The sequence below is a fragment of the Theropithecus gelada genome, chromosome 11 (assembly GCF_003255815.1).
Source record: "Theropithecus gelada isolate Dixy chromosome 11, Tgel_1.0, whole genome shotgun sequence".
NCBI classification, from domain to species: domain Eukaryota; kingdom Metazoa; phylum Chordata; class Mammalia; order Primates; family Cercopithecidae; genus Theropithecus; species Theropithecus gelada.
Genome location: NC_037679.1, coordinates 18,231,367 through 18,243,502, shown reverse-complemented (window position 1 = coordinate 18,243,502; position 12,136 = coordinate 18,231,367).

Genomic DNA, 12,136 nt, shown 5'->3' with positions numbered 1-12,136 from the left:
CCCATTCAGGTAGTTTCTCTCTTCCTATAGTTGCTTGCCAAGCCACCAAATTTAATATCATTAAAATTTTCATTGTTGTACTACTGTCTTTTTTTCCAGATCATTAAATAGAAGCAAATATGTGGGAGAAAAGGTAGATGGGAGCTGTAAATAGCATTCTATTAACTCACTTTTAAAAAAAAAGAAATGTTTTAATTTTAAAAGGTATAAATCTCTGTCTAGATGATGATATAATGATCCATCTGAGATTATTCATATATTGCTTCTTATACCCACCTCTTCTAAAAGAAGTATAAGTTAGGGAATGTTTACCAAAAGTTTCACTAAAATAGATTAAAAGGTAGAATCAAGGCTATAAAATAAGTAGCAGCAAATATTAATGGTGGCTGACTTCATTGCTTTGATGATTAAGCACAAAATTAGACTACCCTAGAGTTGCACAATAATGTTTGACAATCTTCTTTTCTTAGAACTAGTTATCAAAAAAACATTAGTCTTTATATGTGAAAAGATTAAAACTTTTTACCTCTGTAGTTTACTAGACCAGTATCCTAATTAAAATTAGATACTGATGCCAATTTAATTATTGAATCACTTTATTTTGTCATTCTTAAATTCAATTGAGGTAAAATATATATTGAATAGCCTTGGATTCTAGATTGAAAATGATAAAAAGGGAAATTGCATGTTAGTACTAGCTTTGCATATATTACCATATATATAAAATGTAATCAATACAATGAGTACTATAATAAAAAGAATATATAAACTCTTATGGGAACAAGGATTAGAAGAGGTATTAATTCTTCCTTGTGCCTGTAAGTGTGAAGAAGGCAGAAAAGAAGCCATTCCAGCTTCTACCTCGGCTGATGCCATGAGGAGAAAAAGTAGAGCCCCACACAGAGTCCCCAGTTGGTCATCGAGCCATAGCTTACTGTTCAAGTCACCCCAGCTGAAGGCCCAGTCCTCAGACAGCAGAGACAATCCGTCCTCCCCATCTTCCATGCTCTGTGCAAATTCCTCACTCACAATCACTGTAACAGAATGGTTGCTGTTTTATCCATTCATTATCTTATTACATTTTTTGGAGAGAAGAAGGATTGTTATATAATAATAGATAACCAAGAAACTGATCAAGTTCAGGCCTGGATTTCTCTAAGATCTTCCTCATGCCTCTGCCTATGCTTTGTCTCCGTTGGTTTCCACATTACTCTCTACACCGCAGAGGAATTGAAGATGCATCTCTAATTACATAACTTCCTTGGCTAACAGACCTCAAGGTTCCTCATTGTTGTCAGAATGAACTCTAAATCTCTTCATATGACTTCACAGGTCATCTACAATCTCACCCTTTTCTCCATATATCCCCTCAATTGTATAACATATCCCAGCCACACCAACAACCTACAGTTCTGCCAGACATGCCACAGACTTCTCAGCCTGTGAAGGCACCCTTGCCTCTGCCTGAAATATTCTTCGTCCCTTACTCTGGACTTCCCACCTTCCCTTTCATCTGGTTAATTCATATTTATTATTCAGATTTCAGTTGACATATTTAAATACTTTTTCCTTTAGATGTTGCCTCCCCAGAAAAAACACCTGCAAAACCTATGTTGTGAGGATCCCTAAAATCCCCCTGCACCTCAATTGCTCCAAAAATACCATCATCATGGATTTACTCTTTAACTTTTCCCCATCCTACGGCCAAGACTAAATTCTACTAGTGGTTGACACCCATAAAAGCTGGCATACTTCTACTATTATATCAACTTCTGCCATGTTCTTAGTAAAATGTCTCCATGGAAGGCCAAGGAATCCAGTTTCCAACCACAATTAACAGATTGTCTCCTATTTTGGGAGGATACTGCTCAAGAGTATTCAAATTTGTGTGGCAACCCTATTTAATGCATATTTATTAGAAACTAGCAATAAGATGGCTAATTCTTTCTGAGTTGTCATGGAGAAAAGATGTCCAAACCTGGACTGAATAAGAAGCTTAGGATCCCTGAGATTCCTTTCATATTCAAAGCTGTCAAGTTGCCTCTTTATGTGAAGGTGGTAACTCAAGATTTCTTCTCAAATCTATAACTGCATGCCACCGAGGAAGAAGAAATGGAGGAAGTGATAGGACAGGATGATGCTTGAAGCAGAAGGTACAGCAGATCACATGACTTTCAGCAGTTCTATGTAACAGGCCTGGACAGAGGTGTCAGGTTCGGTCTGCGTTTGTAGAACCTTAGGAAAAAACACTAAGCAGAATCAGGGAGCATCTCTGAGAAACAGCACCAGTTCATGGCTGGCCTGGATTTGTTTCCTCTTGAATTTCCATTAGCAGAATCTGCAGCTCTCCTCACTAAACACCTAACTACTTTTGTCTGGAGAGGTAAATTCTATACTTTTGTGATTTTTATACTAGGATTTCCAATGAATAAAGCTATAGTTTTCATAGTTAGTCTTTATTTTTCTTATTCTTATGGCCAAAGGTTATTTATATTTTGGTCTTTCTTTGGAACTTTGAATGTTTCCTTTCGGCTAATAAACAAATTTCAGCCTTGTTACCCTTTCCCCACTACCCACAGTTCCTTCAGGTCTATCCCTCCAGTTTCTCTTTAGCTTTTTTTCCCCAGATAACATTTTCAGCTTTGACAAATTTACATGAAGTCCAAGGGCGCCCACAGGTATTCCTGGACTCCACTCTGGAAAGGATTGCATTAGGGATCTGGTCTCCTGGCTCCTTGTCATATTGCATTGCAAAACAAGATTACCTGCTGTGACACAGCATGAAGCAAAAGCAGAAAATGCTTCATAAATAAAGAACAAAACTATTGAGAAACTTTGCCATGCCAGTATAAATGAGGAGTAACCAATGAGAATACACTTCTACAGACTGCATTTAGTTGTTTCAGAATTTCTACAAAATGAACTTATTTTTCTTATTATGGTATATCTTTGCAGTTGATGGGTCCTCAGCAGGCAGAGGAATGGTATACATAAACATGTCTCTGCAATCATGTAGAAATGTGAATCATAAAAAGCTACGGCATGCATTCTACTCTACTGTGTCACAAGAATCAACAGTAGAGAAATTTTGTTTGAAATTCCAAAACATCAACTGATCTTCTAGTAAGACACACTAGAATAATCTGAAATAACAGTAGAAATGAACTTTCCAATTTCTTTACAATAGAAATTATTACATTCAATACATTTTTATGAATCCCTGGTTTTATGCTACATGTGCATCTAATAACAATAAATGTTGACCATCTACTACGGGCTAGTATATGAAGTACTTTGAAAAATCTAGAAACATATTAGACATGATCCCTACTTCAAGACCATTAGTTCCTGATTAATCAAACTGTAAAAGAAATTCTCAGGAGAAAAAAAGAAAAAATGTATAAGATTAATGCTGAAGGATAATCAAAGATTAAATATCCGAGGGACATGTCTGGAATTACACCCAGAAGGAAATAATTTAAGATTCATACCTCCAAAATTAAACAAATTAAATGATTATCATTTCTGCCATCCTACAAATATTTGTCAAATGCTTATACTGAGCACAGAGTAAGATTAAGAAAGATAAACAAGAGCTCAAGTTAGACACAAACAGGTAGGAAGGCTGGGGTGTTTCTTTGGTTGAGGTGGTCAGGGAAGTCTCCCTGGAAAGGCATGTGCACTGAGAGCCAGCAGCTGCAAAGGAGCTATGAGAAGTAGGAAAGAGGAAGACAATGACCTGTGCAGCATGCAAACTAGTACAGAGCTCCCTCAATGCCACATTGCTTTTGGTTCCTAACACAAATCATGTGTTTTCACCTCAATGCCCGAAATACACGTTCCCCTCCTTTTGCATACCTTTCATTCATCCTCTTAGTCTACACTCAGATGCCCTTTCCTGTAGGAAGACTTTCCACTTTTCTTAGGCTGCATTTCAGGGCCATTCTTTTCCCCTCGTGACTATCTCTCCAATTTTACATGGCCCATAAGACCATCTCCTCCAGTTAACTATGAATGGTGGGCCTTGAATGGGCTCTTAAAACTGCCTTGAATGGGTTTCTACCCAAGTAGCCTAGCAGAGCTCAATAACTACGGCAGACATTTCAGTGGTACCCAATATCCAGTCTTTAATTCATGCAACAATTATTTATTAAGCATGCACTCTATATTACATATTCTCTCTTCTTCTTTGCTCATTGAATCTTGTTTTGTTTTGAGCAGCAATTTCTGGCCAAAGGATTTTATTTTTAATTAATAAAAAATGCTGAACTAAATCTCCCATCACTGTTGCAGCTAGATGACAGCATTCTGGTGATAATATATTAACAGAAGGCTGCTGGGGATTGGGGGGAAATTTCGCTTTCCTGATATATGAATGTATGGCTCTCTTTCTTCTTTGTGACTTCCTTCTTCTATCCTAGAATACATACATACATGAGGATGAATTATAAGGGGGAAAGCTATACAATCAAGATAAAAGAGGAAATATGTAGGAATGGAAATATGTAGGAATCTGAGTCCTTGATTACTTCCTGAATCAGCCATACAAGCCTTATTCTTTTTCATATGAGAAAAATAAAACCCTATTAGCAAAACCATTTTAGTTGGGTTTCTGTTATATACAGCTTAATGCAACCCTACCTGATAAAGAATCTAGGAGCACAGAGTCAGTACGGACAGGAGGCTGGTAGTTACACCCCAGATTTACAAATTATCAGCCAAACAACATTTGGCAAAATATTTAGTTTCTCTACACCTCGGTTTCCTTATTTACAAAATAAGGACAATAATAATAATCAGTTCATAATGTTGTAAGAACTGAATGAGATTACATAAGCCAAGTTTTGTGCACATTGTCTGAAAAACAAGAAACAATCAAAATTAGCTCTTACTATTATTATTCAGTATTTGCTTGTTGAATAAGTGAATGAATAAGTAATTTTTTCTCTTCAGACTCTCTAATGAAGTCATCACCTTTGGGAAAGAAATAAAAGAAATATGTGACAACAGAGACATCAAAATCAATAGATGTTTAAATTAGTGTATTACTGATTTTGCAGAGGACTTTTATTGAAAGTAAACTTTTTATTTTAGAACATCTTTAGGTTTTTTACCAAAAAAAAAAAAATTCAAAGATAGTGAAGAGAGTTACCATATACCTCATATCCAGTTTCCTCTATTATTAACTTCTTACATTAGTATGGTACATTGTCGAAACCAATATTGGCTTTGGGAGGCCGAGGCGGGCGGATCACGAGGTCAGGAGATCGAGACCATCCTGGCTAACATGGTGAAACCCCGTCTCTACTAAAAATACAAAAAACTAGCCGGGCGTGGTGGCGGGCGCCTGTAGTCCCAGCTACTCGGAGGCTGAGGCAGGAGAATGGCCTGAACCTGGGAGGCGGAGCTTGCAGTGAGCCGAGATCGCGCCACTGCACTCCAGCCTGGGTGACACAGCGCGAGACTCCGTCTCAAAAAAAAAAAAAAAAAAAAAAAAAAAAAAAAAAAAAGAAACCAATATTGATACATTATCATATATTAACTAAAGTGTATTACATTATTTAGATTTTCTTACTTTTTATCTGCTGTCCTTTTTTTTTTGTCCCAGCATCCCCTCCAGGATAGCATTATGTTTAGTGATCATGTCTCCTGAGGCTCTTTCTGGCTATAACAGTTTTTCAGACTTTCCTTGTTTTTGATGACCTTGACAGTTTTTAGGAATACTAGTCAGGTATTTTGTATTGATATTAAGTCCCTCAGTTGGGATTTTTCAGATGTTTTTCTCGTGATTAGACTAGGGTGATGTGTTTTGCAGAGGAAGACTGCACAGGTAAAGTACCATTTTCATCACATCTCAAGGGCACATACCATGAAGATGACTTGTCACTACTGATGTTAACCTTGATCACCTGGCTGAGGTGTCAGGTTTATGCACTATGAAGTTACTATTTTACCCTCTTTCCCTACTGCAGTCTTTGGAAGAAATGCACTAGGCACAGCCCAGATTAAGGAGTCAGGAGTTATGCTCCACCTCTGTGAGTTGCCCTAAGAGGTGGGCATCCTGAGTCTATTACGGTTATGATGAGGTTTTTATAATGATTATAATCACTAAAGTTCCAGATCTTTTTCACTAAGACTGGGGGAAAAAAGTAGACTCAAGAAAGGAAAAAGTGGACATTTAACAAGTATTGCTGACTGAATGAATGAATGAACCCATAATACAGCAACTGGAAGTTATTGGTTGGTTCAGTAAAGAATGTCAGAACAAATAATGATCTGAGATGTTTTCTTTTTAGTGCTCCCAAAGGTGACCTTCTAAGAGTTAGAAATAGCCACTGTATTTGAGTCATATGCATCATATTACCAAATGATTTTTAGGGCAGCAAAGCCTATGAGTTAGAACATTGCGTTCTGCCACTAGACACACATGTTCAAATCCAAGGTCCTCCTCTTTGCCATTCAGTGTCTCATCTCTAATACAACAGTAGTATCTACCTCCGGGGAGAGCAGTGAGTATTGAATATGAAAACATTTGGAAAGTCTTTGACAGACTGTCTAGCACCCAGTAATTGCTGGGAAACATAAATTTGATCCTTTTTGCATATACTATATTTACAGGTTTTTATATTTCAAGAATTAAAATGTAAAAGGTCTAGCAAGAGGGGATATCTTAAGCCTATGCAGCTTTTTAGAAAAACAATTAGAAATTAAAATATATTTTAAAGAATGACGAGCATCTTAAAAGCAAGTAATTTGTTTGTTTTTTGTTTTGTTTTGCTTTGTTTTCCCTATGGAAACAGCTTATTTTAATGCTGAGGATAAACGGCATAATTTGTGTTTGAACTGTTTCTTTCCTAATTGTTTTTCCTCTTTAGCTTTTTTATGCCTTACCTTGTGCAGAACTTTCCTATTGGGTCACTAGTGAGTAAGACCTTTGAATAGACAGCCAGTATATTCACTGGTACACTTTATTCATTTCAAAGTGTTGCTTTTCTCACTTTGCTCCTTTGCACCTAAAGTATTTTAAATTTGATTGCCTGGGAACTACCCTCAAATAGTAGATCCAGTATGGGAAACTGGACTTGTTTAACTTTTGCCATTAAGAACACTATAAAAATGGAGCAAGCAAAAGGTTTCTTTCTTCTAAAAACAGCATTCTCCTGGAGTCAGATAGGTTTTAAATATTTATCATGCCCTCTCACTTACACTTACAACTTCAACTTCACATTCAGCTTCATCGTAAGTCACAAAAAGTCCTAACTTTCTGGGCTAAGATTCATTTATGAAGGAAGCTTAAAGAGTTCTACCACCAGATGCTAAAGAAAAATAGGTCATTGTTTGTTATTGAGTACTAGTTGGAAGACCCAGAGGGAAAATTTGGCAGGAATTAGGGCGTTTTCCAAGGTTCCCATAGACAGCTGGAGATAGCGCTGACTCATCATTGGGATCAGAACACAAGGTTTCAAGACCTCCCCGCAAGGCCTTACTCAACAAATGCTTTTTGTGGATATAGAGTGGGCCGAAGGAGAGAATTTACTGCTTCATGTCTGAGTTATAATCAATTCAGGGATTATCAAATAAAAAAGGATACTAAAGAAAAAATGGTATCAATAGATCATCTCTCTCTATTCACAGTCTTTTCAATTTGATCCTCCACCACCTTCTAACACACGACACATGCGAAGATTCATTAATATTTAATACTATGAAGGCCCCAAAAATATGTGATAAAAATATCTTTGAAGCATGCCTAATCTCCCATGCTCTGACCTCCACACACAGCATGTGTTTTTGTGCCCAGAGAAGCACCTTACTTAAGGTGTTTTTTCTCTAATCCAAAGCTATAATGTGGAGACTCTAAACCTAACTGCATTTTAAAAGAATGTATAAATGAATCCTGTAGTTCATTTTGTGGTTCAATCTAAAATTATTGTCATCAACACAATTAGGGCACACAGAAATCTAAAACTCAAGAAATTAATATTGGTACACAGAAAGCCTCAGGATTCATTATTTGTATGTAATGGGAAAGAACTATTTTAGATTATGCTTCTCCTCTCCTAACGCAAAGCCAGCATTCGTACTCTCTCCATCATTCAAATGCAATTCCCATTCACACACAGACGTACCATATACAACACAAACACACACACATACACACACACCTGCAACACTTAAGAGATGATTTATCATACTCCATTTGTGCAATAAGAACTTGAGCTAGTTTTCAGAATATATTAGAAACATGTAAACCTTCTTTGAAAATATGGTTGATGAAGACTCCATGGAAAATCTGACTTTGAACAAATGCAGTGAGAAGTCCCGAGAATCTTCTGCAATATTTATTAAAAGCCTTGCCCAGGGAAACAACTACTGCATGCCAACCACGTGGGGCATAATTGATAAGGGGTGTAAGAGAAGCAGAATAAGACATGCCAAACCGATGGTGAAAAAAGAGAGTGCAGACCAAATCAAGGATATTTTTTCTTTGATTAGTTCTGGCTAAGGGTATCATCAATTCCTTTTTGAGAAGTTATTAGGAGTTAACACACAATCTATACTGTACATGTTTTATAAATTATAGCATGGTCTTATAAGGAATCAATGAAGTTTATGCAGGTAGACAAATAGACACATAAGTCTAACTAATCATTCCCATCAAGATTCTAGTGGCTGAAACATATTTGTTGCTCTTTAGATGTACACATTAGGTTACCTACATATCACAGTAAAAAGGACATTACTAATCCACCTTCAAAGCCACAAAGATAATTGGGTTTGCTGGCCAATGGCAGCAATCATCAGTGCTATATTAATTTCCTATAGATTATAGGAGGCCAAATGAGGAAATGGAATAGAAGGGATAGAATTTGAATGATCAGTGTCACTGTTGGTTTACAACCGTCTCATGTGTGTAGTTGAATAATAATAAGAAAAGTATGAACATTGTTTTCACTTGCCACAGTCAACTCATAAACCCAAGTGAGTTTCTCCACCCCAGGCATTGCAGACAGAAGAGGGCATTGCAGCTCTATAAAATATACTGTGGATTTTTTTTTTTTTTTTAAATTTAGGTGTACTGAACTACCACCAACTACAAATTTGTGAAGGTCTGTGGTTTAACTCCAATCATAATAAAAATATGGAACTCTATATTCTACAGAATGAATTGAGTGACAGCAGACAGACACAAGAGCTATAGTTAAGACACTTTTCTGAAAAAAAAAAAAGTAAGATGATAGCCAAGAGACCTTTGGCAACTTAAATTTGATTTGGTAATAAACTCCACCTTTTCTATATATTTGGTACCAGTGCTATCTGCTCTTCTGAAATGTAAAGGCAACATTTCTGCCTTGGGCAATTTGAAACTATAATGAATTCATTTTATTCTTCTTGGATATTATTCACTGGGGTGAGAGTTGCAAGAGCGGAGAACAAGAGTAAAATACCCTTAGACAGGCAGTTTCAATGATGTGGTTCCAACAATGATCATGCCAGATGTCTCATGGCAAGTCCCATTATTGTGATACTTCCTGTCCAATAAGAAGTTTGGAAAGTCAATAGATGCCCTGAAACTATTGCTTCCAAAGCTCAACTTAGAGTTCCTCAATCTCTTTCTGACCCTTGGTTTAGCAGTTTAATCAAATGTTTCAGAACAGACAGCTGTGGTTCCCTTTTCATTCTGAAAATAATGAGACCAAGAGACTGTGAGTCTCTCCCACAGACAAGACACCTCCTTCGTTGACAGACATCTCCTTCCAGCTGCTTTTAACAATTTGAAATTGATTGGATATGCAGCCTTTGAGGGATAATAGCCCCTCTTAACATTTTGAGAGGTACACAACTTGAAATGTTTCATCGTATTTCATTTCAGTGTTTCACACTGCTCTTCATTTAACTATCCAGGAAATGTAAACAGGACACTGCTTCACACTCCTGAGAGCCTGTAACCTTAAAACTTGTTTGCATGACCCTCATTGAGTAGCCTAATTAATCATCTGTGAGTGGCAGATTACATAAAGTCACATTAGTCAGTTAAGTACGCATTGCCTGTATCAGCAAATACTCTGCAAATATATTTTTTGGAGGTGGTGAAGGTGGCTGTCTTTAATGTTTAAGGTGAAGGTGGCTCTTTAATGTTTAAATATTTAGCATTTATGTTTTATTTGACTGCTAAAATTTCTAATTTCCCATGAGCAGAAGTACACATATAAAATGGTATCTGAAGAACAATTTAAATCAGAATCGTGTCCTAATTATAACAAATTTCTGAAAGGCAAAAAGTATTAGCTTAGATTTTTTTTTTTTCCAAGGCAATACTAGAATCCATGTTCATCATTCAGACATCCATAATCATCAATGGATCTTACTTGGCTACCTACCAAGAAGTATTCTTTGTGCATTACAAACTCTTTAGACGAGGTTTCCTAAGGGCTGCCTATAATTCGAGAATATTTAATTTTGGGTTTCAGTTGCTGCAGTGTCATTATAATGCCCAGTCTCCTCTCTCTCTTACTGCCTTGTATTTATTCCTAACTGCATCACGAAGATTAACTGGATAATTGTTTTTACATTCTCCCTGGGTTCAGGATTAGATTCCATAGAAAGGGAACCCATTAAACCTTTCGAGTGCAAAAGCACAAAGAAGCAAGCAAATAACCATCAGCCCTCCCACCACCCCCAGATCCCTGCCGGTAATTTTATAATATGCGTTCAGCACATGTACATCAGACAACAGGAGCTTCATGGAAGAAAAGCAGAATATCACTCTTATTCTGATAATTAGACAAAAGGAGAGAGAAAATGGCTACACTAGCATACATGCCCCAGATGAGAACTATTTTAAAAACTTAAAAAAAAAAAAAAAAAACTTCCAAGTGTACATGTATTTCTGACTTTTTAGAAAGGTTCTAGCTATATGAGATCTGGAATCAAAACCTGATGTGACCTACATAAAAGAAACGCTCTGATTCCCTAATTAAACCAAGCTGTGGCTGCAGGCTGTGCAAATAGCTGCCAAAAAATCATCCAATCAATCTTTCGACTGTCCTCCAGGAATGTAGCGAGGAGGGTGGAGAGGCCGAAGATGGCCGCGAGGATGAGGAGGCCGGTGAATGTCCTGGTTCATATGCTGGCACCACAGTGAGGGTCCTGCATTTCCAGCACACAATACCGAGTACAGTACACGGAGCAGAGAAGCAAGGGGACCAGCAGGGGCTGAGCAGAAAAACAGACTAAATGTTTTAACAGCTGCTCTTTTTTTCTTTACCTCTTTGGCCCAAGGATCTGATTTCCTTCTGAAGGGGTGGGCTTTCTATGGGCCGCGGACTCTGCTCAGCAGGCCTGTTTACTCTGAGAAGCCGAGTTCTCGTTCCCTCTTCGACAAGAGCTTGCTTTTGAGGAGAAAAAAGGAGTGGTTAAAAAAAGGTGGGGGGGGGGGATTTTTTACAGCGTTCATATTAAAGCATAACCAGTCACAGAAACTGCAGTTCATCTGAATTTTAAGCAGAGACTGGTAACAAATGAAGAAAAAATCTCCCATTCTTCCTTCTGCATGTTTAACAGGAAACCTGTTCTTCAGAAAAGATGGAATGTCATTCCCATGTAACTTCCTCTTCTATTTCAGAGTTCTTCGATGATGCAGAGGGTATGTTAATTGAGAAGGATTAGAAAAATAATGCAGTTGCTAAAAATTGGAGGCAAATAACATACAGAGAAGCAGTAAAACAAATGGCAAGGGTGCTTTCTATAAGCCAAACCTCTGGGGCTGCCAATATCAGATAAAGGGCAAAAACTCTATTTGAAAAGAGCAGTTATTTATTTTCTTTGCTGAAACTTCTTTCGTTTTGCTATAGAGTATTTCACCACACAAAACATTTGATGATAGATGTTGTCTTTCTCTTTGGCTCACTGCATAATGGCCATTCATTTAAACATGTACTTGCACTGGTAACACATAGGGTGGTTTATTTCATGAGAAGCATATATTATCATTGTGTGAAATTTGAATAATCAAATGTAAATCATAATTGCAGCCACTACTCAATTATTCCAGCGAATGTTGGAAAACCAGACAAAAGTTACCTCCTACTGCATCCTTGTCAGACTTTATTTCAGTTTGTATTTACTGAATCCA